The 22,431-nt window shown below is 52.0% G+C and overlaps 1 protein-coding gene across 4 annotated transcripts in view; it reads right to left on the bottom strand.

Annotated features, from left to right (window-relative positions):
- The window catches only part of ADARB1 (adenosine deaminase RNA specific B1), a 137,322-nt gene that overhangs the window by 103,440 nt on the left and 11,451 nt on the right, over positions 1–22,431 (bottom strand). Inside the window, exon 1 of one of the 4 annotated variants that reach the window (XM_087861853.1) lies at positions 11,370–11,989. The exons of 2 other annotated variants lie outside the window; for them this stretch is intronic. The gene's annotated coding sequence lies outside the window, so the exon portion shown is untranslated. Of the gene's footprint in view, positions 1–3,024; positions 3,999–11,369; positions 11,990–22,431 lie in introns of those variants that run through there. One more of the 4 variants, XM_045776897.2, reaches the window with a different exon arrangement.

Here is a 22,431-nt window from a genome sequence, read left to right as displayed (position 1 = left end):
GGGCTTGGAGGAAAGGAGAAACAGCTCAGAGTAACCACAGGAGGCAGAGATGGAGCTCAAAGGTAGGTTTCCAAAAACCCACTGACTCGCTGTGCTTAGTCCCCACGACCTAGAGGCAGCAGCGCCGCGCTGCTCTCAAGTCCCTTGCCCAGCACGCCGCCAAGCGAGCTCAGACACAGAAGCCAAGCTCTGCACAACTGCTTCGTCTACCCCACCACTGCCAGTGACGCCAGACACGGCTGACGGCTCACTCCCGCCCATCCGATGAGCACCCCAGGGACGCGGAAGGGCCATCGTCGCGTGTGTGAGTGTGCACAGCGGAATGCACATGTGTGCCTTCACCTGTTTTCCTACAGGATTTGGTCTATTTCTTCCCCACGATTTTTAAGGATTTATGATATGTTGCAAAGATTTTTCTCACAATTGATCCTTCTGTCTTCTGACTTTACTCACATTATTCTGTTGTTTTGTTTCACTCAGACAGGTTTCCACTGTTGTGGTATTGTTTTAATGGAGTCAATTTTGAGCATCTTTTCTTTTGCTGAACCTGAGTTTTGAGTTCTACTTTGACAAGCCTCGTCCCACGCGTAGGCTCTCTTCGGCTGAATAGCTTCAGCCGCCACATTTAGCTCTCTGAGCCACTTGGAGCTTATTCTTGCACGTGGTGCAGGGCAGAAATCCAACGCTGTCTTCCACACAATGGTGCTCAACCGTCCCCAAATCACTTCTCAAGAAGTCCCTCATGACTGGCAACTTGAGACACCACCCTAACCACAGACGACATGTCCGTCCGGATTCAGGCTTCCTTCTGAGTCTCCTGTGGCACTGGTCACAACATGACCATGCGATTTCACACAGAGAGGCTCTCCGGTGCATTTTAATGTCTGGCAGGCTACGTGCCTTTTCTCAGCCCTTTCTCTTCTGAGTTTCTAGTCTCCACGCGTGCTTGTTTTTCTGTGTCACTTTTAGAATCAACATGTCCAGCCCGAGGGAAACTAATGACTCTTGTTGCATTCATATTGTTATTGGAATCACATGAACTCTGCACAGTAGCCCGGGGGAGAACTGCCATGGAAATGATGCCATGACACCCTTACCACGAATAGGGCATGCCCTTCTATCTGCTCGAGGCTACTTCTGTGTCTGTCTCAAGAGTTTTTAGAATGGTCTTCACTTAGGTTTTGCACCTGTCTTACCACGTTCATTCCTGAGTACCAGTTCATTTTTGTAGCTACTGTGAATGGGGCCAGCTCCTCTATAGTGTCCTCTGTGAACACTAGGTTACTAAGGATGTACGTTAGGTTTTATTTCTGCTGCCTTGGCGAATTTTTATGATTTGGGTTTTTTTAATCCCTGATTCTGAGGCTGTGCCCTCCCACACGGTGGCCACTGTATGGGACAGTGTACCGCCACAGAAGGGGTTTCCTGAGGCTCCTGCAAACAGATCACTTTGCCTGTGTTTTGCCTTGTCCTGTCCTCAGCCTGGCTGGTAAGGACACCAGCACGCCCCTGATGATCTTTAATGAGACTGCACATCTGTGTTTTACCTCAGCCTGGCTTGTAAGGACACCAGCACGCCCCTGATGATCTTTAATGAAACGGCACGTCTCTGTTTTATGCACCTTCTGCGTCTCACTCCCCTGGGGCCCACGTGCCCAGCACCTCGCCCCGCTGTGAGGAGGACAGATCAGCACCAAAATTTACTCCATCAGCTTCATCTTCAACCTCTTCTTCACCCTTCTGGCTCGTGTTTAAGCCTGGGATAAGACTTTTTCATAGAGAAAAATGGAACTTCCATCTAAAACAAACTGAATGACTGACATCTGTAGGTCCTGAAAAACAGATTTTTAGATTTCTAAATGTTACTTTTTTATTAAAACTTGAAATAAATAGGACATACATACCTGACTCCTATTTCATTATTTCAGTATTCCAACAATCATGTATCATACCTACTGCATCTCCAGCCACGTCCTCTCACTCGCAAGGGATGCCTTCCACCCAGCTCATCCCTGGCCTGGAGCACCTTCTACCCGGCTCATCCTGGCCTGGAGCACCTTCCACCCGGCTCATCCCTGGCCTGGAGCACCTTCCACCCGGCTCATCCCTGGCCTGGAGCACCTTCCACCCGGCTCATCCTGGCCTGGAGCACCTTCCACCCGGCTCATCCCTGGCCTGGAGTACCTTCCATCAGAAGGACCCTAACTGACTTCAGACAGCACTAAACAGGCTTTGTATAAGTAAAACACGCTAAACTTTTCTTACATTGCTGGAAAAATTCATTTTTTATTAATTTGTTGTTTTGACTAATTCCCAATTCACTCATTTTTAGGAGAATAAGAGAAAAGTGTGACAGCAAACACACTCCCCCGGCTCTGCCGGCTTTACCATGGAGACTCACATCTGGGAAACTCAATCTAAGAAATCACAGCACACACATCTATGCGCACTCGTCTCTGGCCCACATGGTTAGGATGGTTTTGGAGCAAGAATCATGAACACATTTAGAAGGATTAGTTATTGACAGACTCTATTTGTATTAGTCTAGGCTGCAACAATGAACATGACCACAACTACACACAGAGAGCCTGGTTAAATATTATGACGGGCTTTAAAATCAACAGACTTCATAGCCAAATGAAGAAAGGGACCTATTAAAAAAAACCAAGGAATTTAGTAAGGTCACTCTCATGGGGTACAATTGCAGTAAAGACAAAGGAATCAATGCCACCGTGGAAAAGAAAGAAACAAAAGCAAACAGCGTTGAGAGCTTGAAATGCTACTGGTAACACTTGAGAATCCACGAACAACTTTATCAACAACTTAAGAAGCAAAGAACCCTAAAACATGAAATGACATTGGGGTAGCTTCCTTCTCACAGAAGGATTTCCACGCCAGATCGTTGATCTTCGTCCACACTTGTTTCACAAAGACACAGGATCATGAGCAAACAGACTAAACACCAAAGAGGCTGATCTCAGCCAGAATGCCTAGACACGGGTGCACCGCAGACAGAAAACTCACCCCACAAGTTCAAAAGCCTGGACGTGGTGGGTTTCTTGGCACCTGGTGGACAGGCGAGCCAGGATTTCAGGTCCCTCACCTTCCCACGGCACCACACACTTGCTCGAAGGAGGCGGGTTCTTGAAACACGCCTACGACCCACGTGTGCACGCTCATGCGGAGCAAGTCTACAAGCTAGCACAGGAAGAACACACTGTTAGCATGCGTTTATCTGCACGGTGTTCAAAGCGACTCCACCTTTCCTTACGCCTAACTCTCAGGGATGGTCACATTCAAAACACATTCAGTTAATCATGACCTGGGAACCGCTGAAGCTACAAGGGGGCACCTGGAGCAAATGGAGAAACCATGCTGTCTCTTTTATCATACTTAAAAGGCCAAAATGAAACCAGATCTCCTCTAAAAAATCACAAGTGACAAAGCCAAATATCAAAAAAGCAAAGGATCAAAAATGCATCTAAACCACAGCAGAAAATCACTTCAGAAGTGAGCCCAGCAACCTGCATCGCTCGCTTTGTTTCCACGCTAACCCTGTTATCCAACTTGACGCTCAGAAGGTGCGGACTTCACCCAGGAATATTTCCCCCCAGGAAAAATGCCAACTTTGCATTAATGTCATAAAAACCATGACCCCTACAGCCAGCCATCACCTCAAGAAGACTTGCAGGATGGGTATGGGGCAGGGGGCTGAGCCAGGACCCCCAGGCTGGCTGCTGGGCGCTCACCAGGACAGCAAGGGGCACTTCCAAACCCATGGGCTGCCCGTCGCTGCAAGGCAGGGGCCCTGCTCCCAAAACCCCCACTCATCACTCCTGACACTTCCTCTGCTTTGAGCCCCTTGCAGTGTCCCCTGCAACACTGTGTCTGTCCACTTTGGCCAAAGTTGAGACCATCGGAACTCTGCTGGAGTTGGCTGCTAGCCAGCTGGACAGGAATTTCATCACAAAGCTCTTTGAGAAACCCCTCCTTGAGAACACCTCCATTCCTGGCCCATCACCCCAGCCCCACCCCCGTCTCCCAGCAGTCAGGGCTGGCCCCTGTCCTGATTTTCCCTCTTCTTTCTGGAGTCTAACTCTCCCCCAGGGGTCCCAAGGTAAACAGGAGCAATGGGCAATGGCCCCTCTCCTTTGGCCCTGCTCCTTTATGCCCCCCCCCATAGGACAACTACAGAATCCAAGCTTACCACACCCAGGCAGTGCCTAAGTCCTCCCAGAAGTGACCACACCCACATACATGTATCCCCTTAAGCACAAACTAAATGCAACCCAATATAACTTCCTCTCAGCCAGAGCACTAAGATGCCCGAGGCCATCCGAGGTCTCCTGGGACAGGGGACGTGCAAGAAAGAAGTGGGTGGACAGGGCGGCAGCAGTCCTGGGTGACTCATTAAAAGATCTCACTCTTGAGAGATGTAAAACGTGTGAGGACACTGGCCAGGAGGGACCGCTGCAAGTGAAGTCCCCGGACATCCACAGCCGCTAAGACCCCAGCCTCACCCAGGGGCCTCACTGGCAATATGACCCTTTTCTGCTGAGTGGAGTTCATGCTGGCAAAACCAACGGATATGCTGCTTAGAATAACGAAAGTGATAAATCTACAAAGAAAACCAAGGGAACAATTAACACAAAAGTCAATGATACTTAGGGCAGAGGATGAGAACACAAAAGGAGCTTCTAAGGAATTATTAGCTTTATAAAAAACATTATATTTTAAAAATAGACTGTATTTTTAAAAACCATTTTAGGGGCGCCTGGGTGGCACAGCGGTTAAGCGTCTGCCTTCGGCTCAGGGCGTGATCCCGGCGATCCGGGATCGAGCCCCACATCAGGCTCTTCCGCTATGAGCCTGCTTCTTCCTCTCCCACTCCCCCTGCTTGTGTTCCCTCTCTCGCTGGCTGTCTCTGTCTCTGTCGAATAAATAAATAAAATCTTAAAAATAAATAAATAAATAAATAAAAACCATTTTAGATTTAAAGAAAAAGTGAGATGACAGTAAAGAGGTTTCCCACATATTCACACTGAGTTTCCCCTTTATAAACACCTCACATGGGGATGGTACATTTGTTACAATTAACACACCAATATTAACACATTATTATTAATTAAGCTTCCGATTTCCTCCATTTCCCCTAATGTCCCTCTTCTGTCCCAGGATCCCATCCAGGACGCCATGTGACATTGATCATGTCCCTTTACATCTCCTCTTGGCTGTGACAGTTTCTCTGATGACCCTGACCATTTGGAGGAGGACCAGTCAGGCATTTGGGGGGATGCCCCTCGTTGGGATAGCATGATGGTTTCTCATGAGTGGACTGGGGTCAGGAGTTGCTGGGGGGAAGACCACAGAGGGAAGTGCCCGTGCATCCCGTCCGGCCCAGGTGCCTGCCGTCAACACGACCTGTCACTGCTCACATTGGCCGTGGTCACCTGGAGGTGGGTCTGCCGGGTGTCCCCACCCCACGTGGCTCCTTCCCTTTCCCGCACTGTCCCCTGGGGAAGGGAGTTGCCACGCACAGCCCACCTAAGGAGTGGGGAGGTGCGCTCTGCTCCCCGAGGACGGCGCAGCTGTACAGACGTTGTGGGATTCTCCTTCGGAGGAGGAGATCAATACCGTTTCTGTATCAGTGCATGAGTGAATCACTTACGGATGTCAGTATGGACTCACGGTATCTATCTTATAGTGTGGGCTACAGTCCAACACGACTCCACTCTGTTGCTGGGACCGGTCCAGCTCCGGCCACCGGGAGCCCCTGCAGCTGGCTCCTGTGTCCCTCTGACATGCCCATCAAGGTGGGGGCTGTGCTTTGGTTTTGAGCCCCTCCTTCCTTGGCCCACCGTGGGCACGTCCTGCCCGGCCCTAGAAAGGAGCCCTTGCTCTTTATTTTTTATGTGCTCTTTTATGAAGCATACAGTTATACATTTGAAAAATATACTTATGGAAGAAGCTGTTTTTAACTGACCAGTTTAACTGACCCTGAATCCATCTTCCTACTTCTGATACTGCACCAAATTTGTTCTAAGGAAATTGACTTTCCCTGGCTACTGACCAGGTGGTCTTATGGAAGGGGCTACCTGCAGGGACTGGGATGGGGGAGGAAGCCTAAACCTTTCATTTTAAAGTGCTTGCATACTCATGTCCAAAGATATGCATACTTTTATAATTTAAAAACACGTAGAATTATTTTAAATCCTTGTGTTGATTGCAATGTAGAGACCAAATCCGAGTAAGGAAGATATACTAAATTCTCTAGAATAAAATAAGCAAAACGCACACTCAGTCTGTGCTTAGAACTAAATACCCAGTCTCACACACCATATACTGGCTGCCAGGACTCTCCCTACAGTGTTTCCGGTGGCTCTCTTCTGCCCAACAATCAGCAGTTTGGTTCATAATAGGCATTCAAAACATTCAAACGTCTGGGGGCACTTGGCTGGCTCAGTCGGTAGAGCATGTGACTCTTGATCTTGGGGTCATGAGTTCGAGCCCCACATTGGGTGTAGAGTTACTAAAAAAGACAAATAAAAAAATAAAATTTAAAAATTCACATGTCTATATATTAAGTATATAGTATTTGGAAATTTTCACAAGAGTTCTGCTTGGGGAGAAAATTTTATAGCTCTGAAGATGGCTGAGTTCATCATAACTTCCAAAACAAAAGGGTCCCTGGTTTACTTAAGAAATAAGTTACCCTTTCAAACTGCAGTCCAGGAAGTAAATGTTGCACATGAGCAAAACTCGGGAGAAGCATTAACAAGAAGAAATGTTTTAGCTACATCACGGGCATATTTAAGAAAAAGATACATAATCTCAAGGTTTTTAACACAAAAGCTCCGTGTGCACACAGCAGGAGGTAAGGTTTCCGAAGTCCCCTGCAGAATAGTGGTAACATGCCACAGGCGTGCCCAGAAGCCCTGCTTAGCAGCTCTGCAGCCGGACTAGGCGCCGCCGGGGACCTGGCGCGGAGGAAGCCCCGGCGCAGTGGGCACCGCGCGGAAGCGCGAACTCGGCAGGCTCCGCGGCGTGCAGGCGTGCCGGCGCGTGGGGCGGGATCCCGGGAGCCGACGGTTAACCGCAGCTAGCGGACCAGACCTCACCGGACAGGACTCTGAGAGGACTGCGTAGAGCAGACTTGCCGGGCGCAGCCACTACCGCCAGCACCGGCAAGGGGACGCGCCCCGAGCGCTCGGACATGGCGAGCCAGCCCATGCCCGCGTTGCTGCTGCTGCTGCTGGTGGTCCTGCTCCTGTCCGAGCACACCCGCATGGAGCCCACGGACACCGCGCCCACCCCGACCCCGGCACGGGCCCCGGCCCAGACCCCGGACCGCAACTCGTCGGCAGGCCAGCCCCTGCCGGGCATTGAGCTCAAGGCGGCAGCCCACGCCCTGCGCCCCGCACCCCGCCCGCTCGCCCTGCTGGCCCCGTTCATCCCGCTCGCCCCGCGGCTGGTGCTCGGGTAGGGCGCCCATCCAGCGCGGCCAGCACTGCCCAGCGTGGGCACAGAGCGCCAGGGATCACCGCCCTCCACTCCTTGACTTTGCTAGTAGAAATGGATCCAGAAAATAGAGAACCCCACCGTGACTGGTTTGCAGCATGTGGACACAACGGTCACACCTCCTGAGATTCCATGAACAAACTGAAAGGAGCTGGTGACATCCTACTGAGTTCAAGATGGGGCTTGGGAACTTCGGGTACCTGCAGCTCTACCTTGAGAATTAAAAGATATTTTACCTTTACTTTGGTTCATTAAATGTATAAAGTCAAAAAATGATTGGGTAGTCTGCACAGCGTTTCTCTGTATTGTGGGTGATGCGTAGCGGCCAGGCCTGGCACCTGATGTAGCTCTTGGGAAGCTGAGCTCTCTTGGGAGCTGGTGGCTGCATCTGACTTGGGGACAGTAAGTGACAGGGGCCAGCACAATGACAGCAGACCATCCCCATGCCCAGCGTGTGCACTCTGCTGTCCTGCACATCCCACAGAGGCCAGAACTCTGCAGGACCGCTGTTGACCTATCCTGAGAGTAGTAGATAACCTCATGTAATCTTCAAACGCTGCTTTACTTTTGTATATGTTGAATAACTTTTACAGTTTAAAGGTGACTTTAATACGTATCTTAAATCTTGAACACGAGGTCTGGAGTCACGTTACATTCGCCTGAGTTATAGTCACACTTTTTTGTTGTTGTTTAATACATGTTATCTTTATAAACCCACACTTGTACTCTTTCCTATTAATATTTTTAGACAGTACCTGGGACAAAGCCTAAAGTACTTTCTGGGCATTAATCGAATCCAACCATCAACACACAGACACCGTCTCCAAGTCTCTGCTCCGTAGTCCCACATGGACACGCCATTACTGACCAGGCTTATGGGGCCTTCAGAACCAAAGACCTCCCAGCCTCAGAGAGCATTCCAGAAACACGAGATTCAACAATGTGCAGAGCAAGAAAAGCATGTGTGAACAAACATTGCGTGTTCTGGAGTGCATGCTGTGTTTAGTAATCAAGCTTTGATTTATATAAACTGATACAGTATTGACTTGCATTGAACACAAATGGCAAATTATTTTTTTAAAGGCTTAAGGAGCAATCTGGAGAAAAATCCTAATTTAAAAGGTTTTACTCTATGTATTAAAGGATGGCCAATTATAGCTTTCTTTGACATAAAGAACAATGGAAAGGCTGCTCTCCCAAAGCAAATTACACTTTCTTGGTCACCAATCCTACCCCTACTCTCTCACAGTAGTGTTGAATTAAGAACCCCTAAAGAAGATGTGGAAATTCCTAGCAGATGATCCAAGGTTTCATCCCAATCCCAGGCTTCTATCAGACTTTATCTCTATCTCCAGCTCTACCTACCTGCTGGTAAAACAACTCAGGCACGTGTTTTGTTTGTGGAAACTATGTCTCTTTATTGGGGATCAATCAATCCTTTCTGCTGCACAGGGAAGATGCCCAGCCTGGCCTAAAACACCAAGAATAACCTGGCCGCGTCTCTGATTCCAAGGCAAAGGCAGAGAGGCTCAAGGCTAAGGTGCCCAGCTCCTGACTTCCTGAACACCTGCCCTTCCTGGGGAGCTCGGCCTAGTGCCTGGTCCAGTGCTTACCCAGCTCCTGCCATCCACAGACACTGTTGCAAGTGGTTCACACAATCGTCCCATCCTCACAGTCATGAGGGAGGTATTAGTATGCCCAGTTTGCAGACTGGGAAACCAAAGCCCAGAAGGCAAATAGCATGTCAAGGTCACACAGTGAGAGGTGGGATTGGGATGGCTGAAACCCAACAGTCTGGTTCCAGAGACCAGACAAAAAAGGACTTCCCTCAACTGAGAATGAGAGGACACCTCCACAGACAGGCAGGTCAGGATCATCTCAGAGGTGGTGGCCACCATCTGAGGGAGGGAGCGCAGCACGGGGAAAGACACAAGGTAGGAACAAGCAAGCCCGTGCAAGAAGCTAAAAAGGCAAGGAGCTGGACCCAAGCAGACAGAGTGGTCGGGGGGAGGGGGCCGTGGGCCTGGAGCACCCAGGGAGAGCGTGTGGGGGAGGCCAGAGGCAGATGGGAGCTGGGTCAAGCCAGGTGTTGGTGGATAAGGAGTAAGTTACAGTTTTACTGCAGCCCCGAGGGCCAGTCACTAAGGGACTGTAAGTGAGAGGAAGACAGTGAGCTCTGGCGGCTGCGCAAAGGGTGCTGAGACCATGAGGGAGGATTCAGGGCCCAGTCAGGAGGCTTCTGTTTGGGGCAAAGGAGAGAGGGTGGTAGCCTGTGGGCCGCTGGGCCAAGGGGGGGGGACATGAAGAAGCAGGCATCCTGGGTGGAGGATTAGAGGGACACAAAATGTGCTGGGGACTAGAGGTGACCGCAAGAACAAGCTGCCAGGTTTCCAGCGACTGGGGGCAGTCGGCGACGTTCACTGTGAGGAGAAAGGGTAGGAATTTAAGGAAAGTAAGGTGGTTGACTGCAGATGTTCAGGAACACCTGTGGAACAGCAGCCTGGAGAGGGAGGTGCGCTGTGCTACCTGGCAGGCCTGGGGCCCAGAACCCACAGGGCACTGGAGGGGGAAAAGCAGAAGCAAGCGCCCCAGCCAACTGCCTGCCTGTCAAAGTCAGCAGGTCCAAATCAGAGCAGCTGCTGGCCCCTCCGACCGTATCTCCTTCCCCACAAGTTCTGCCCCGAAAGGGCTCCACCTTCCATGCCCTGCACACGCCAAAACGCAGGTGCTGTGCCTCAAGTCTCTGCCTGCCCTAATCCTGCACCTCCCGCCTGGATAGCAGCCTCCCCGCCCCCACCCGGACCTGTTGTCCCGCCAGCAGCAGGGAGAACCTTCCAAACCACAGCTCTGATCTCACCCCCCGCCCAGTGCCATCCCTGGCTCAGAGCAAGACACGGTGACCTGCAGCTGGCCCACAGGCTCCTCTGTGACCACATCTGCCTGCTACGCGACCAGCAAAGCTCACAAGCTCACTTTAGCTCTTCCAGCAAAGCTCTGCTCTCCGGTTCTCAATTAACAAAGAGACGGCACTGTGACCACCTCACAGTGGAAGTGAAGCAGCCCACCCTGTTCTTCCTGACCTGCAGGCACTGCTGAGGGGGCAGGGCAAATCCATGCCCACATCTAATCCCCTGCAGAAAACATGGAGGGGGGCAGCTGAACTGGAAGAGGAAGCTGTGTGGGCACACTTGAGATGTGGGAAAGGTCCCTCCCAAACCCCAGACAGGCTTCCCCGGGTTCCCCTCAGCTCTCATGAGCTGTTCTGGATATGTCCTTGGGTGGGGTTGCTTGTGCGGTAGATTCCGCCTCAGACACCACGCCAGGTGGCTGCAAAGAAGTGGGTGAAGACATGAGCAGCTCTTCTGGAGGAGGGCCTGCCCCTTCCCTGCCTCCCGGGGGGCTGTGTGAGGACAGGGCTGTGGCAGCCATCCCTGGGGCACACGGCTAGATGGTAGCCCAGCCCAAGACAGCACTTCCCCCAGACTTCTTCCACAGACACAGCAAAAGCCATGTTGGGGGCCGAGGGGGCACACGTTCTTGGAGAGAACCCAGGTGGCCCCTCCCCGCGGAGGGAGGCATGGTTGCAGGTGCAGGGTCAGCAGAGCCAGGTGTGAGCTCCTCTCCCCATCCTGGGCTGAGCCCACCCACAGCAACCATGCACTCAGGTCACTGCACACAAGGGGTTCGTCCCTTCCTAGGGCACCCCGCACCTGTCCCCAGCCATTCTCATCACCAGGTAGGCCAGTCCGTCTAGTTTGGGGTGAAACACTAACAAGCTCACTCGGCCACAGACAGCCCCGTTCTCCAGTTAGTTCTGTGCACAACAGAGCCCTCGTCGACTCCCTACTCACCGGTCTCCCAACTGGTCCAGAACTTGGGATGGTAAGAAATGGTGCAAAGTACAGAACCTCAGCAGCGTTGAAGCCTCTGATAGTCAGGTATTAGGACTCCTGCAGACAGGGCTGTGGGAGCACTGCCCACTGTCCCTCTTATCCCTTCCTCACAGAGCCTGATTTTGTCATGCAAAGACGCTGCCGCAGACCCTAGTGACCAAGGCCCACAGCACTCTTCCAGACAACGAGATGGAGACTGGGGGTTTCCTGAAATGCCTTCCTGATAGAGACACCGCCCCTTCCTGCTTCCCCTCCTTCCTGCTGGAACATCAGGCTGCAATCAGAAGTCACCCCTAAGCATGAGGATGAACTAGCAGAAAGGAGAGACACAAGGGCCCAGAAAGCACCGTTCCAGCCCCAGACTGCACACTTCTTGGCATAAGGGGCCCAAGAGCTAAAAGCCACACCAGCCAGGTTCTCTGCTCCATGCTGCCAGACCAACCCGACACGAACACAGGTCAAGGACACTGCCCGGGCACAGGGACTATTTCCAGGCCTGCTAGGGACCTGAATCCACAGCAGTGACCATGAGCTCACGCGGCAGGACAGAGGGAGAAAGCACGCACATGCCAACCAGCAAACAGTGCCATGTCAAGTGCTCATCAAGCAGGGTGACGTAGACAAGAAGAACCGGGGGAGGGCAGAGCAAGACAGCCTCACCAAGAAGACAACATGTGAGCTGAAGGCTGGACGCCAGACAGTGGCAGCCCCATGAACACCCGGGGGATGACTGGCCCCCACAGGAGGCACAGCAGACACACGGGACCTGGGGTGGGGGGTTCCACTTGTGCACATCAGCAAACAGGGAAAGTGGAGGGAAACCAGCAAGGGAGAAGGCTTGTGAACGTCTTCCTAAGGGAACTTACTTTCCCCATCCTGAGGGGAAGTCAATGGAAGGGGTCAAGCAGGGGTCAGCTGCTGGGATGTCCCCTGGAAGGATGACAGCAGTGACCCCATGAGGGTGGACTGCACGGGAGCAAGTCTGGACCCAGGAGAGCCAATGAGGGGAGACAGAAGCAGACCTGGAGGAGCTGATGGGCCTTGTGCAGACAGTGAGCAACGTGAGGAGGAAGGAATGAGAATGACTACAGGCCCCTGGGGGAGGGACGGGGATGGGCCAGGACTCAGCTCTGCACAGGTGTGCACTGTACCACTTCTGGAGCGGAGGGCAGGGCAAGCAGGCTAGAGAGGCATCGGCAGCTAGGGCAGGTGGAGAGCGTGGCCCTTGGGCCGAGGGCAGGCGGGCGCTGGGGAATGGGGCAGCTCAGGCAGTTCTGTCAGACGCTGCTGAGGGCCTAAGCAAGACAGGACAGTGGTCACTGACTTTGACAAAGACAGGTCACTAGTGACTCGGAAGGGCCATTTCAGAGGCACAGAGAGGCCAAGCAGAACAGTCAAGGTCATAAGAATGGGGACAGGCATCCAAACCGGGAGGCCCCAGCATGAACACCAATAGCCTGTCATCCGTCACGCCGAGGCCCCAGCTCAGTGTGTTCTCGTATCACCTCTGTGGGCGGAACAGCTTGAGACATACAGGTCCCTGCCTGGTTTGCCCGGTGCCTGTCACAGAGCCCCCATGCAAGGGGCACTCAGAAATCACTGGCTGGGAGAAGGTGAGAAGAGCCGTGTGAACGGAGCCCAGCAGGACAAGGTCCTGAGGGTCCCGGGGGTTCACGTGGACACAGGGGTGCAGAGAGCCCGCAGGTGGGGAGCCGAGACGCAGCCAGGCACAAGCCCTCGGGTGCTTCCTCTCTGTGCACAGAGCACGCGTCCCACCCAGTGACCACACCAGCAGCAAAGCATGAGAAATGCACTTTTCACCAAATCCAAACTCAAAAATATCCTGGGGAATTGATAACTGTCCGAAATTTTACTTCAGGATTTCCCAATGTAAAGGTAACTTCGGACAACAAACCAGCACTGGGCCCAGAGTGGGCTCCCAGCACTTGAGAAGCTCTGCCCGCACCAGAAGTCAGGACAAGCCGCCTGACGGAAGCTGATCTCACGGGTCCTTAACGAGGCTCAAAATACACACTGAACGCTGTGCTTTAAATCCAGCTACTCGGGGAGTTGTGAAAAATGTTTCTGAATATTTTGAAATATTTTATTTCTCAAAAGAGCCTCCATTTGTAAACACAACCTCACCAGAACCCATCCTATGAAAGAGCACATTGTCCGTTATGATCGAGAAACCACCTCTTCAAGTTCTGTGACTCCAACAGGCCGCAGTCACGTACAGCCACACAACTGATGAGCTGAGTCATGAGTGGGGATGGCGAACAGATCACCAGCAAAAACGAAGCGCCGTAAATAAAGCAAGTCACTCAGCTTGATTTCATCAAACATTTTCTCGCACCCAGTGCGTGACGGCTATGCAGGGACAGGAAGCCGAAGCCTAAGGTGCTTCTCAGGGCAGGTAAGAGACACGTGCTCAGACTTACAGCCAGGAAGACAAGAATAATTAAGTTCTGGCCCGTCACTTAACAATCCAGGAGGCTGGGGCACCTGGGTGGCTCAGTCGGTGGGGCATCTGACTCTTGATCTCAGCTCAGGGCTTGATCTCAGGGTCATGACTTCGAGCCCTGCATTAGGGTCCACGCTGGCCGTGGAGCCTACTTAAAAAACAAAAACAAAAACAAAAACTAAAACCCCAGAAGGCCTTGACCGACAACACCCTCCTCCAGAACCCGACACCCTGCCAGAGGTTCCTGGGGCTGCAGCAGACCCGTCCGCCACATCCCCCAGAGGCTGCTGCCTGGTCTCCTCCAGGCTCTGCATACAAGGGCCTCTTCCCAAGAGAAGACACAGCGCAGGAGGCTGAGGCCAGGCCAGAAGATGGGCAGGTCTTCTCAGACAGCACTGTGGACACACAGTGACAGATCACAACCACCTGGACCCTCGCTGCACAGGACTAGTTCCAGAACCACAGACTAAAATGCAATGGCAGCAAGAAGACACCCCCAGGTCAGAGCGGCAGTGGTCTGGCTCTGAGGGCTAAGCTCCCACAGAATGCCTGCTTCTCTCTGCTGATCGCCAGAGAGACCTGCCAAGGGGAGTGTAAGCAGGCAGCCACAGCTGCTGCACCTGGCCTGGAGCTATCCGGGCCCAGCTCCAGCGACACACTCCTCCCTGGGACCTGGAGCCACCTGGCCCAGCATGCCAGCTGCTCAGCACACCAGCGGCCCCACATGGCCACCACAGGCTCCTCTGTGGCCTGAGCCACGTGAAGGAGGCTGTGTGGCCCCCATGGCATGGCAGGAGCCATGCTGCTTCCTTCCTCTGGAGCCCCGGCTTATCTCAGAGCCCGGGCTTCCTGGTTTTCATTGTTTACTCTGTAAATTTTTGGGGGGGGGGGGCGGGTACGACAAGGATGATATGAGACTCATCGAAAGATTTCAATAGCCCAGTAACAGATTACCCCGTTGGCTCTGAAAACAAGATATAAAGATTTCCTTGGCTTTAGAAAACTAAACATGGGGGCGCCTGGGTGGCTCAGTCAGTGAAGCATCTGCCTTCAGCTCAGGTCATGACCCCAGGGTCCTGGGATCGAGTCTGGCATCCGGCTCCCTGCTCAGCAGGAAGTCTGCTTCTCCCTCTCCCTCTGCCCCTCCCCCCACTGGTGTGCTCTCTCTCTCCCTCTCTCAAATCAATAAATAAAATCTTTAAAAGAAAAGAAAGAAAGAGGGGCGCCTGGGTGGCACAGTGGTTGAGCGTCTGCCTTCGGCTCAGGGCGTGATCCCGGCGTTGTGGGATCGAGTCCCACATCAGGCTCCTCTGCTGTGAGCCTGCTTCTTCCTCTCCCACTCCCCCTGCTTGTGTTCCCTCTCTCGCTGGCTGTCTCTATCTCTGTCAAATAAATAAATAAAATCTTTAAAAAAAAAAAAAAGAAAAGAAAGAAAGAAGGAAACGAAAACTAAACGATGATGCTACTTGTGACATCTCTAGGACCTAAAATCTACCTTTGAGAAAGAGAAGTAAAAAATACAAAAATGTATGATGATGAATTATTACTCATATTACATAGGCTTGAGAGGCTCTATTTATTAAAACAATTTTTAAAGTACTTATCCAGGTAAAGTTAGATTTAAGCTATTCAGAGCTTCATTTATTTCCTTCACCTCACCTGCTGTGTTTTCGTACAATCCCTAATTTGAAGATTAATACTTATTGAAAGATATTTTTTTTTAAAGATTTTATTTATTTATTTGACAGAGAGAGACAGCCAGCGAGAGAGGGAACACAGCAGGGGGAGTGGGAGAGGAAGAAGCAGGCTCACAGCGGAGGAGCCTGATGTGGGACTCGATCCCGGTACGCCAGGATCACGCCCTGAGCCGAAGGCAGATGCTTTAACGACTGCACTACCCAGGCGCCCCTATTGAAAGATATTTTGCTTTTCCGTGACATTATTATCAGCATATCAGTCTGACTAATAAATTTAAGTACAGATAAATAAGATGCACCCATTTTTTAAAATCCAACATGTGCACAACAACAGAAAATTTACTTTTGATGAGGGCTCTTGAATTTTGATTCTAAGAATTAAAGGTTTTCTATAAGGGTTCAACCATCAAACTAAGACTTAGTCCCCGTAATTATTAGTTTCAAAGACTAGATTCCAAGGTGCAACTATACTGGAAAAAAAGATAATATTGGCTTCCACGAAAATGTCCATCTCTCTGATCCCTCTTGGCAGCCAGCTGCAATATGGCAGAAAGGGGGGGGCAGCTCAGTCGGTCACTTCCAAGAGGCCAAATTCGGCTGATAAACAAAGGATGGGCTTCAGAGGTTGCCTCCATCCTCCACAGACACCCCGGCTGGTAAGGAGGGGTGTCATGCAAGACCAGGGCAAGGAAAGGGAAGGTGTTTTTGGCTCTGGATCTCAGCTGGGCCAGTCAACACCTCCTACACCAATGGGCCCAGCAGGTGGAAGGTTCTTCTCTGCAGAGCCAAGGCCCACCCAGACTGTACTTGTCACACTCTGTTTCTCAGTATCCTCCCCAAGGAATGAGGAAAGTTGATCTTTAAGGGCTTTTAAATTGTCTGAATAAGTAAAATACAACTATTTTCTCTTATTAAAATGGGCAAATGGATTTCTGAGGTCCACTGGCCTGCATCCAGCCCCCGTACCCACCATAACAGCTAAACTCACTGGGGGCCTCTGGATCTTTTTCCCTCAGGCAAACCCACCAGTCGCCCTGGCCTGAGTCCCACTGGAGAATGGGAACCTGCATCCTGATCTCCTCCCCCCCACCTGCTCGCAGAGTGGGCAGCAAATGCAAACAGCGCCATATGGTGCTTGGGAGCCAGGCTCCCATCCCTCGCAGCCGCCAAGCTACCAGAAGCACAGCCCCACATACACCCCGCTGCCTGTGGGAGCCAGACAGAGACCACGCTGGTCGGGAACTGCCTGCTGGCATCCAGAGGGCTGCAGGTGATGATGACGATGGTGACGATGAGCTCACCACGGCTCCTCCGCAGACGACAGTCCACCAACCACAGAGTCACTTCACTCATCCTTCCAAGCACTCTACCATCACAACCCTTGAAAGTATTAACCTTTTTTAGCGTAAAACCACCAGATCCAATTCCTTTGTCTTTTCATCACGAGAATTTAGTAAAAGCAGAAATAATTATATATGTAGTAAAACTGAACATCAACTAATGTTGAAGCAGGGAATTTTCAAATTCAGCAGTGGAAGAAACTGGATTAACTGAAGGCTGATTTAAGTAATACCAGGGGCAAAGACAAGTGGATATGTGAGGAAGGAGAAGACTGGCAAGGCCAGGCAAACTGGAAAAACCTGCAGCTTAAAGGTAGATCGGAACCTGTGCTCTACGAAGAAAGAGACTGGGTTACTTTGTTCACGGCTATACCTCTGGCATCCCAAGTGCCTGACACATAGTAGGTGCTCAAGAAACACTTGTCAAATGATTGCACAGATAACTGAAAAGAGGTTCAATTTATACCAGGGAAGAAGAAGAGCTCCATGAATACAAGATGCCAGCGACCCCTCAGGTTAGAGGACATTTCCTATCTTGGAACCCACCTGGTCTTTCTAACAAAGGTAGTGCTACAGTAGTCATGGTGATGGGCCAGATGCTCCGCTTTCCAACAGAAGTCACCAGAAGCCCTACATTTACTAGCTATAAATGAGGAGGCCAAGCCAGTCCTGGGGGGAAAATACAGAGCTGTGAACGCACAGAACAGAAAACAAGAAGGAGAAAGGACGGGATGGGGACCAAGGTCAGAGCAGCAGCTACCAGGGGGAGTGCTGACTTGGACGGGCACGAGGAGCCTCAGGGTGGGCGTCAGAGCCGGTCAGCAGGCTGCGCACCAGCTCCTGCCGGCTCAGGAGAGAGGACTTCCTGGAATTTTGTGAACCAGCTGACAGCTCATTGGTAGCTTGAAATAAACAATGGTGAAAATATTTATGCCACAGAAACTGGCAAACGCTACGCATTAGGGCTCTTTGCACCGCCCTCCCTCCAAAAACACCAGCTGTTGAAGATTTACCAGCCCGGCCCCACACACACCTTACAGTATATAAACTACGGTCCATAGAAGTAAAACACTTTGGGGGGGAGGGGGCAGGGGGAGGGCTTATTTTGAAAAAGGAAAAGGTATTAAGGTAAATAGCAAATTTAATTTTCAACATGTTGGAAGTAAAGAAGGAAAAAATGTTGACCATCTGGAAATCTATTAATGAAATTTACTGTATCAACGGATTGGAGAGGAAAACCATACAACCATCTCAACAGACGCAGGAAAGGCATACAAAATTCTACCGTTAGTCATGAAAAAGTTTATTTTAAAAGCCTCTCAGCAAAGTAGGAAGGTAGCAAGTTGCTTCACTGGATAAAGGGTCTGTACAAAACACCTCTGGTCAGTACCACGAGGCGCTAGTGCCGAGGCCGGGGCAAGGGGAGCGTCTCCGAGCACGGCCACCGCGCGGACAGTGCACGAGACGCCCAGCCAGCGAACCAGGGGAGAGTACGAAGATGCGCAGGAAACAGCACTATTTGCAGGATTTGACCCTCTGCCTAGAAAACACAAGACGTGATGACAAGCTGCGCACAGAAGGAGCACGCAAGCCCGAGAGCCTTCCCGTACGGCAGGAACCAGCGACCGGAAGCAGCTCCGCACGGCAAGAGCGGCGGTTCTCGTCCCTGCGCAGGGGGCACACCGCTCAGTGATCGATGGGCGACCGGCTAGCCGACTGGAGAAATAGCAGATCTCACCTCAAACGGTATAAAAGCAAATTTTACACAGATTAATAAGCTAAGTGTGGAAAACAGACTATAAAACCGCCAGAAGAAATGAAAAAGGAAAGACTCCTGCAGCAGGAAAATGTTCTCAGATGGGACTCAAAACACAAGTCATAAAGGAAAAGTCCAATAAACTTTAATATATAAACATCTCTCTTTGGAAAAAAAATATTAAAATCAAAAGACCAAGGACAACCTAGGAGAACACCTGTAGGCCTGTGAGAGGTCCCCAACAAGGGCCTCTGGCATCCCTGTCAGCCAGGGCCCCGACTGCCTCCTCCCGAGGGAGCCCAGCAATCCCAAGGCCCCCACCCCGCAGCTCTGGAATGCTCCATGCAGGGCACAAGGGCACCAGAATTCCCAGTAAGAAGGCAGGAGAGGATTTGTCTCTGAGAACACAACTCTGAATCATCAATGGCAGTGGGGACGGATGAGAGGAACCTGTCCTCACCCTGAGCTCTCCAGTGTCCTGTCACATTCCATCAGGGGCTTTCTTCTTCAGTCGCCTATTTTGAAATGACAGACTTACAGGAAAGCTGAAACCAGCAGAGAGCTCTCTTGTATCTTTCACCCAGCCTCTCCTAATGTTTGCATCCTACAGAATCACTGATAAATTACAAAATTAGGAAAGGAACTCAAGCACAGTACAATTAGCTCAAGCACAAGCCGTACCTGCATTCACCAGGTTTCCGACTCAGACCCCTCCCCCCTGCCAGGACCCCATCCAGAAGCCGCACTGCGTTTTGCCATCACGTCCCCTCCAGAAGCTTGTCCTGGGGCACCTGGGCGCGCACGGAGCACAGGTCAGGTGTCGTGTTGGGTCTGTCTGCTGTCTCCTGTGACAATACCGTGATTGTGCACCTGGGGCAGGAATACCAGAGACCCAATGTGCCTGTGTGCAATCTGGGTATGTGGAGACGACTGGTCTCATCACAGGGCACGGTAACTTGGGTCGCCCGGGGAAGGTGGTATCTGCTGGCTTTCTCCACTCTAAAGTTACCATTTTTCCCTTTTTAATAAATAAATAACTTGGGGAAGAGATACTTCAAATCTAGGCCAATATCCTGTTTCTCCTCACACTTCCACCTGCGCGGCTTTAGCCCCCGTGCCCGAGCCCCACCCGAGCTGACTGTTGCTATGCCGCCTGCCTCATGCTGGTGCTCCACGGCCTCCCCCTTTCCACACTGACTGAGTCCGACTCTTCCGTCGGGAGGAGCTGCCCCCCGCCCCAGCGCATTTGCTCATTGAATCAACCATTTGTCTTTTCAGCACGGACTGGCGGGTCGTCATTCCAGTCTGTGGATTATAAACCCGTACTATCAGCATGTATTTCCTCGCTCAGCCGGACTCAGCTGTGGCCCTCTGTGCTCCTTCGGGGCGGCCCCTGCACCCCCTGGACACACCCCGCCCTTTCTGAGCATGCCTTTCCTTCCACACTGGCAGCCACGCTTCCTTCCAGGAGCCCTGTGTCTTTCTACTGGAGACGGGTGCTCGGGCCTGCTCGCATTGCTGGGCCTTGCCGGGGACAGAGCTAGGACACACGCATTCACGTGCATCTCCGTGTGTCCGTACCTGCCTACCCCCGTGTGCACATGTTAGACACCACAGGTTTACACGGTGACCCGGGCCCTTCAGCCTTCCTCTTCGCTGCAGGTACCCAGCACAGATTTACTATCTATTCTGTCCTATGCTCACACACTGACCTGGCCCCTGTGAGAAACAAAGGCACCGCTGGACTCCAGCCCCACAGAATCTAGCCAAGATGTGGCTTTCCAAACCCAGGCTAACATTTTTCTTCCCACCCCCTCTTCTGTGGCTCTACTGTTGTTTGTCCCACAGTAAGGCTTGTTTCTGTTTGTAGTCCACGTCCTGGCTGAAGTTAACTTATTTCATTCTGGGGCCTGTGGTTCCAAGAGTCAGGCTGTGCTGACACGTCCCACGCCCCCACACTTGCAGCTGAGTCCACTCCCCCGTCCCTCCCACCCCCCACCCACCCTTGCGGCACCACCTTCAGCTCTGGCTTGTCCTGCCCGTGTTCCCTTGGCACGGCCGCGCGGGAGTCTTCTTAGCAGAGGGCAGCCTACTAGACACTCTGTGGTGCTGTGCTCCACTCGCCTTTTGCTTGCTCTGGAAGTCACCTCGAATCAGTTCACACAGACTGTCCTCCACACAGCACTTTGTGGACATCAACACACTTGCATGGATAATTAGGTTATGTCCCTACAGCTGGGGGTGCCCCTCGAGCTACACTCCTAGAAGTGGAACTGCGGGGTCAAAGCACTCGGCACACGGCGTTCTGCAGGCTGAATGGCGTTTTTAACACGCCCGATTGTGCGTCATTGATCTCCTCCTCGGACGGAGAAAGAAAAGATCAGAGGTTGGGAAGAGTAAACACCTGTGGGGCCCCAACAGCGTACACCACACACAGGGTGTCACCTAAGAAACCCCAGCAGCTGATGCTCGACATCTTGACCGTGACATTCCGTCCTGGAAGGAAAAGGTTCACACTACTCGAGAAGCTCAGTGCACGTCACAGACATCAGAGAGCAAGCCGCCTCAAGACTCACACGTGGTTTTTACCACCACGATCAGTAACAACGACATGCTTTTATCCTAAACCCCATTTCAAAGCCCACACCCACACAAGCACACGCACACACAAAGCCATGTTTGCCGACGTTCACAGCAGCATTATTCACAACAGTCAGAACATGCAACAGTCCAAGCGCCCAGCCAGGGAAGGGATAAAACAGATCTGCTACCTCTGTGCGGTGCAGGGCCCGTCAGCAAGTAACAGAACCAACCACAAGTCCATTCCCCAACACGGGCGAACCCCAAAACCCTTGCGGAGTGAAGGAAGCCTGACACTAGAGACGACACACCGCGTGAGTCCACGTAAGTAAAACATCCAGAAAAGGCAGATCTGTAGACACAGAAAGGTCAGTGGTTGCCAGGGCCTGCAGGTGGAATGGGAATTAACACAAACACTGGAACATTCTGGGGGTGATGCAGGCGTGGTAACGGCTGCACAGCTCAGACATCTGTGAAAATCACTGAACTGTCTCCTTCACAGGGCACCTCTCACGGCAGCCGCTGAACACAAAACAAAACTTCCCTACAGCACCTCTCCCACCTCTGAGCTCCCACGCGCACCCTCCTAGAGCACCCAGCCCACAGCTGGATCACATGCGCCCTCTGCAGCGCTCCCTCCCACAACCAGCGGGACCGGGAAACACGGGTGGGTTCTCGCACGCCATCGCGCACAGCCCTGCCCTCTCCCGGCTCCTCCACTCGCGGTGGGGCTCCGTCCACAGGGGACATCCCGACTCAAAGTCTGGGTTCACTTAAGGAGGAAGCCTCCCTTTCCCACAGCAAGGGCTTTCGGAGAGAACCACCTGAGCTCATCAGCACTCCTCTCCTACCCTGCCAAGCACACGGAGGGCTGCTCCACACGGGGACTTTTAGGGGAGCAGGGCGGGACAAGGGGCACCACACACGGGCTCTCTGCTCCCCACCCTCCAGCTCCCCAGCACCCCCGCCCCGTGTCACATCCTGCCTGACTGCGCAATACCTGCTTTTTCTATGGAAATATCAATCCCCTCACAGTTTCCTCAGAGGCAGAAAATCAAAGGAGAGGAAACTTCATAGTACAATGATCAACCATGTCACTCATTCATGTGCTTGTGCGTGAAAGCCCTGTACGACATGACACAGAGAAATAGAGACAGGAAGAAACCAAGAGTAGGAGTGAGGA

This window comes from Ursus americanus, chromosome 4, assembly GCF_024610735.1.
Source record: "Ursus americanus isolate L20-20 chromosome 4, mUrsAme1.1.p, whole genome shotgun sequence".
NCBI classification, from domain to species: domain Eukaryota; kingdom Metazoa; phylum Chordata; class Mammalia; order Carnivora; family Ursidae; genus Ursus; species Ursus americanus.
Note: the sequence above shows the minus strand (reverse complement) of the source record. Positions and strands in the feature narration are given on the sequence as shown.